Genomic DNA, 7,505 nt, shown 5'->3' on the forward strand with positions numbered 1-7,505 from the left:
TAGTGTGTTCATGCTCACAAAATGAGACACATGAAGGTTGAAGAGAATTCCAAAGCATTGTTATGGTTTTGTTTATGTCTTTGTCTGACTATTGTTTGGCGTAAAACAGGCATATTTCATGACGTTTTCATTGTAATGCATGCCAGCTTAAGCTAGGCGACTTGGAAATACTTTACAAGGGGGGAACCATATATTTGAAAGAAACATGCTATATTTCACAGTTTCTGTTGGCACAGAAATCTCCAGAATTGCAGTTGACTGTTTTTCGCTATGGCTGGTTCAAACCACAAAGTCGTCAAACGCATGAATCGCTTTCTTCACACATGCTAACATGGATTGGCTTCAAAGTTTTCATGTCGTTTGCAGCCAGTTGGCTCCGGTCCCTTATTATGGGCGGTTCGGAAAAAAAAAAGCATTGCATTCTACCATTTTATCACTTTGCCCACCCACCACCACTAACATTATTCATTCGTAGATGCGCAGGGACAAGAATTACGTTTATGATCCAATTGCTTAATGTAGCACTGGCTGTCAGAACGAAGGTAGCATAGCTAACCTGTTAGCCGTGTGGAGCAAGCCGTGTGGAGAAAACCGTTGTTCAACAACAACAACAACCAATGTATTCTTCTTAAGCACAGAATATTGTTCTTTAATGAGATTTATTTCAAACTTAATCCCCGTCAAAGGGAGTGGAGGAGCTCTTCGTGCTACTTCTAATGACAAGTGTGACCTCTTTGTAACATTTGTCACATCTGACATAAGGCCGTGCAGAATTGTTTTTGCACTATTGAGCTTTCCTTCCGTCTGTCTGCTTGCCTTCCTTCCTTCAAAACAACAAAAAGGAAAAAATATTCAGCCATTTTTGCTTCGACTATTATGTTTTATGTTTTGTTTTGTTTGTTTTTCAAAGAACATTTGGTTTTGTAGTAATCTTGCTAACTAGCAACAGAAAAAGTGTGAATAATTTGGGGACATGGAATTTTTGTTTCAATTGAAGGAGCAAGCGTTTCATTGTGTTTTATTACTCTATTATTTTGTTCTATTTATTTTATCTCTTACCATAAGAGTCTGACATTCTTTTGCTATTGCAATGCATCCTCTCCAGTGAAAATCTAGATTCCATTGCACAACCAAACAAAAACTATTTTAGCCATGATTGGAATAATTTCAGGCGTATAATGAGAAAGAATAGGGGAGGATGACCTGCAATTCTTTGTCTCAATTCCTTTCAAATTACATAGAATGTAATTTTCAAGGAATTTCTGCACTTTGGAAGATGCTTGCGATGAGTCGTAAACAAAAGTGGCGCGAGCAATGATCCCTGTGGTACTCCAAGTCAGACGATGTAGGTTTGTGAGAGGAAATTTAAGATTTAGTCGACCAAATCGAGGCAAAGCTCCGACAAACACTGCTGCTCAGTTGAATTAAAGACCCCTCCGAATTGTGAAATCGCAAGTCAAATCATGCCCTGCTTCCTCTTTATAAGGTCGACGGCAGTCCAGACCGAATGAAGTGTCCTGGGCAGATAGACACACAGCAGGTGGGGGGTGGCTGTTCATGTCAAAGCCAAACCAGCAGCCATCTCTCCATCAAAAAACGTAATAAGAGCACGAGTGGATAGCGAGCTTGCAGATAACCAAGTTTAATGTGCGTGTCTATCTATATGGAAATTCAGCCACACGTGCCGCAAGCACCCCTCCTCTTTTTTTTATTTATTCATAATTCACTTTCCATTGGCTGCGTGAAGAGCAAAGAGGAGACGTGCGTGTGAGGAGGAGCAAAGCGATAAAGCCCGCTTTCTTTGCACGAGGCAAGAGCGCAACGGAGATTTGTATTAAATTTACTGAGATAATAGAGCCGCCGCTGCGCTGCGCTTGTCATTGTTTGCCTAAAAAAAGAGGTGACAATCACTCCAAAAAAAAAAAAGTGCCTTCCGCGGCAGTTTTGAGATCACAACGAACACATACAAAGATTTCACGGCTCAACGTTATCTTTTATTTTCACAATTTTCTCCCGCGCCAATTGCGATTCGCTCGTGTGTGAACGTTTTGCCGAGAAAACATACTGGGCGCAATGACATTTATATGAACGGAATCGTAGGATTTCGTTCATTATACGAATTTATTCCCAATGTCTGTTTCTGGCACTCTAAACGGATAATTGATTTTTTTTTCTTCTTTTGTCCGATCGCATTTCAACTTCTTTGCGTTGCCATATCAATCCTCTTTTATTCAGTTGAAACAAAACTGTAGACGAGCAAAACAAGCAATCTGCCTACGTGAATATCCATTTAATAATCAGCATTTCTCGTCAGGAAAAATTTGCATTATTGACATTTTTTTAATCAATTTTTTTTGTCATTTTTTTTACCGGCACAGTTTTTCCTATTCATATCGTATTGATGGTTTCTATAATGGCCACAGATCGGATGGCGTTCATTCATCTCTCTATTATGCATAAAAGCATGAAGAAGATATTTTTTGGGGGACACACACAATAGCATTAGTGTTGAATGCTTGTCTCTCAGCATTCAGCCAACAAGCTGTAATGCCTGGAGAATGTTCCTCAAAGCAAATAATCGCCTTGGCAGCCCGAGGCGAGTCTGCCGGGTTCTAAACATGTCGAGTTGGCAGCGTGCGTCACTGTCAATCAGCAGTCAGTACCCTTGAACATACACACACACACACTACAACGCAACATCAAGCTCTCAGCACTGGAATTGAGCATGTGTCACAAGTGCTGCGGCTCGCTACCGCTCACAGCGTCAGAAAAAGCTCCTTGTGCTCCAACGAGACTTGAACAAGTAGATTAGAGCCTCGGCAGGTTAGCCTCTTGCGCCGTCATGATCGATTACATGTACACTGAGGAGGCAAAAGTGCTCACACACCTTCCGGTATGTGAAGGAGAAATCAAAAAAGAAAAGAAAAGAAGAAGATACGCCAATCGAAAAGAAACTCGTTGCATTGGAAAGATGACAATTGTTGGTGTTTGGGGCCATGAGACGGATGTTGTTACGTTTGTGCTCTCAAGGTCAAGAGCAAGCGTGAGCGGAGATGTAAGTACATCCTTGCTGACTCATACAAAAATATGGGAGGAATCCCTCGCAGCAGTACAAAGAAGCCTCAAGCCCCGGAAAAAAAAAAAGAAGGAAAACGCCCGCTTCAGCAAAGCTGATCATAATTCACTCGGCTCATCTTTAACCAACGCGAGAGGCAGTGAGGAGATTGCTTCACTTACACGCCTGCGTCCCGGGTGTTTCCATCCGATACGCTTTGTCCGTGATAGATCTCGCTTGTCCTCTTGTGATGGTTATTTAAAAGGAGAGCCATGGATTTTCTACCCCACGCAACAAAATGGCAAATCAATACGCAGGGCAGACTGAAAGAGAGAACCAAAGCACATTTTAGACAGCAAGCATAAACATCAGAGGCCAAATTCAACCTGCGGTGAGACGGCTTTGAAATGGATTTGAAACGACAACGGTGACTGCAGAATGCCAAAAAAACTGTCATGGACTTAAGATGACCGGATGTTCCCATTCCGTCCGGCTTGTGTGTGGATGCAAGGAATGGAGGACGACGATGCACTCTTAGTGTGGATGCTTTGAGTTGTTTTGTTCCCAGATGCACATTAACACCGCTAATCAAAATTATGACTTAAAAAAAAATCTGATTCTGAAGACGCGCTCGTTTTAGTTTTAGGTTTTTTTTTGTCTAGTACATTAGGTTTTCATAATACAGTCATACCTCGGTTTTCAACCATAATCCGTTCCAGAAGGCTGTTCGAAAACCGATTTGTTAGAAAACCGAAACCACACTCAAAAAAACAAAAACAATAATAATTCTTTATTGAACACGTCTGCTCACAATGGAACGCTACATGAGGAAGTGTCACTTCCTCGTGTAAGGAAGGCGAGAGGAGTCAAGTGGCGCATTCAGGTGCGTTCAGTTTGGTCGAGAACTGATTTTCGGTCGTAGTCCGAGGCATAAAAAACTCAAATATTTTGGTCAAAAGCCAAATTGGTCGAGAACAGAAATGTTCGAAAACCGAGGTTTGACTGTAATCGTAATCATATCATATAATCATATATTTAGGAATGTTTATGAATGAAGGGTTACCTTCAGCAACAGGTAGAATAAGTTTCTGAAACGTCATGGATGTCAACGGATGGTCAAATGCGTGCTGCTCTACAAAAGATGAAAACCGTCTCAAAAAGCTGAGATGCTCGAAAAACAAAAATCAAGACATTTTTGGCCATCGGTGTCAAAAACATGTTTACTGACATCGTTGGCCATCTCGGACTCAAATTTGCTGTCGATCAGTGTGAGTACTGTGACATTTACTTGTTGTAACTCTCTCAAAATGCAATACACATTTTCATCTCGGGCAACTTTATTTTTCTTGCCATTGTTTTATCGTACGGAAACGCCTGACATGAGTAACAGGAGCAAAGTCCAAAAGCTAATAATCCACGTTGACACAAAGCCCGTTAGAGTGATTCAAGAACAATGAAAAGGTTAAATTAAAAAAAAAAAGCCTAATGGTGATATGACATCTTTTATTTTTATTGGCTTCACGAGCCAGTTATGTTCGGACCGTCTGAACGCTGCCAAGCAATACGTCGCCAAATGTTATTCATTGGCCTTTGGGGCAGTTATGAAGTTTCATCATAGTATTTTTATCATCTTATATAATCAGTAATGATTGTTGTGGTTTCATTTTTAAGATTTTTTTTTTGGGGGGGGAGTATTTTTCAAATACATTTGCAGGGCTCATTGTGGTTTCCTGAAGTGTTCGGTGCCCCGCCACATTTGCCGAATGTAAAAGCACCACTGTGGTTATGAAATGAAAGGACTCGTTTGACTCGGCGCCATCCAAAACAAGCTTGTTTTGGAATATCAGCTCACCTGTGTTGCATGAAGACATGCTCCCTGTGGTGAGTGAGTGTGCGTGTGTGTGTGTGTGTGTGTGTGTGTGTGTGTGTGTGTGTGTACATACCAAACAAACACGCTCCTTTGTGTGTTTCTCCATGGCAAAGTGACACACACCCATCTGACATCATGTTCCGATCATGTGGGAGCTTTTCCACTGCTTGTGTCCGCGTTGGCAGGAGAGCTGCAGGCAAACACACTTGCAGAATGCTTGGCACCTTGCAGTATTAAAAAAAAGCAGCTGAAAAGATGTGTGCAGGAAACGAGATATTTCCCCAGAAAAAAAAGAATATTTATTTTACCTGGTAAATGGGACTTTGGTTTCTGAACGGTCTGCAAATCAGGGCGGTAGGAAGCCGCCTTCGTCTTTACGCAAGATGATAAACTGCTGTCTGTGAGGCATGAGCGGTGTTTGTTTTGAGCATCGTTCATGGTGCGGAAGAGCCGCTCACATGCATATGTGGAGCCAAAGATTTCTCCATCTTTGGCTGCACCTTTGTTGGAGAGTCTCAATAAATGTACGGCGTTTTGCTGGGCCGTCTGTCGGAGTGTGTGACGCATATTTTGAGTGACAAGTAATGACCCAATATCTCAAAAATTTGATTTTAATATATCAAGATCAACAATAATCTCACAATTTACAACTACAGTTAAAACCCTAATTTTGCATTAAATCCCTAACTCTATAACTTAACCTGAATTAACAACCCTGATTTTAACTCCCAACTATAATTTCAAACCCTACTTTGAAACCCTAACCCCATTTAAAACCATACTATGAAACCCTAGACCTAGTTTGAAGATCAACTCTAATTTAAACCCCTACTCGAAAATACTCCCCTATTTATAACCCTAGTTTATAAACCCTAACTCTAGTTTTCTTTCATGCACACAGTAACCTGATAACATGATGAATTGTCCATTTGACTAACTGCTGTCTCTCAAAGGGTTAAACCCCCATTTTGAAATCCTAAAAATAGTTCAAAAGCCAAACCCTCACTGGGAAATCCTACTTTGGGAGTGGGAATGCTGGACGTGGATGGATGCTGAGGGGTACCGTTATCCTCACAGGGCCGAAGAACTGGCCCCTGATGATGTCGACACATTTCCATCCTCTGATTGGTTGGTCAGAGTGAAACTTCAACGAGCAAAACGCACAACGTTCATGCATTTAATTATCAACATCTCTGGTGAGTTTCATCTGTTTTGTTTACATTTTTTTAAATGATTGTGTTTTTAGATAAATACTTTTTCAAATGATGTCGCAGGCACAGTTTCAGGTTTCATTCTCTTTCTCAGTCTGGCGTGCAAACGCACATGCACACACACACATCATTCAGATATCGTTAAATTTAACACTTGTGAGCCGGAGAATTAAAAACGGTCGGGGCTCTCACACTTTCAGTACCTTCCTACTCAGCGTGACTTTGCACCTTTACAGAATGTGTGTGTGGGTGTGCGTGTGTGTTTGTGTGTGTGTGCACGCTCACACCTGCACACACACCTAACCACACACACGCCTGTCTGCTTTAGCCTTTTTGTTGCTTTACATCACATGTGTCTAACGCAAGGCAGGGGGGCCAGATTGGGCCCCATCAACATCAACTTGAGATTTTAGAAAACCTGCACCAAAATTAAAATTTTCTTCAATTTCAAAAAATTTCAACACAATTGTTCTTCCAAATCGATTCTTAACCTATGCTGGGCAATAGTTTTATATGTAAATATTTACATGGCACATCTTTCAGAGTGTGCTTAACACTACAGTACTATTTCATGTGAGTACAATGAAATTACGACCACTGATGAGGAATAAAAAATAAATCTGGTCCCTAACTTATTAGCTGATGCATCCCACAAAATATGCCTCAATTTTAATTTAAGGAGATAAAATGTCACACTTCATAGATGAGTGAAATCCTACAAAACAGCATAAGCAATGGGAGAATTTAAATGGAATATATTATACATGCAAAATCTTAAAATGGCTGTTTTGTGTGTTTGACTATCCTATGACCATGAAAAAGAAATGGAATGATCAGAAATGTGATGAAAAACAGTTAAACAGTAAGTTGTTTAAAAAGAATATATATATATATATATATATATATATATATATATATATATATATATATTCATTCATCTTCATTCATTCATCTTCCGTACCGCTTGATCCTCACTAGGGTCGCGGGGGGTGCTGGAGCCTATCCCAGCTGTCTTCGGGCAGTAGGCGGGGGACACCCTGAATCGGTTGCCAGCCAATCGCAGGGCACACAGAAACGAACAACCATTCGTACTCACACTCACACCTAGGGACAATTTAGAGTGTTCAATCAGCCTGCCACGCATGTTTTTGGAATGTGGGAGGAAACCGGAGCACCCGGAGAAAACCCACGCAAGCCCGGGGAGAACATGCAAACTCCACACAGGGAGGCCGGAGCTGGAATCGAACCCGGTACCTCTGCACTGTGAAGCCGACGTGCTAACCACTGGACTACCGGGCCGCCCATATATATATATATATATATATATATATATATATACACATCCAAGCTCCATGAATACATCAAGGAG

General features: G+C 41.1%; 1 long non-coding RNA gene across 1 annotated transcript; it reads right to left on the minus strand.

Moving 5' to 3' along the window:
• Window positions 1-37: 37 nt before the first annotated feature.
• LOC127590439 (uncharacterized) lies at window positions 38-5,691 on the minus strand. Its single transcript, XR_007959613.1, has 3 exons — window positions 4,999-5,691; window positions 3,238-3,378; window positions 38-1,517 (listed from the first exon to the last, which is right to left on the minus strand). It is a non-coding gene; the product is annotated as an uncharacterized LOC127590439 (long non-coding RNA).
• Between the last annotated feature and the right edge of the window lie 1,814 nt (window positions 5,692-7,505).

The sequence above is a fragment of the Hippocampus zosterae genome, chromosome 17 (assembly GCF_025434085.1).
Source record: "Hippocampus zosterae strain Florida chromosome 17, ASM2543408v3, whole genome shotgun sequence".
Lineage (NCBI taxonomy): Eukaryota > Metazoa > Chordata > Actinopteri > Syngnathiformes > Syngnathidae > Hippocampus > Hippocampus zosterae.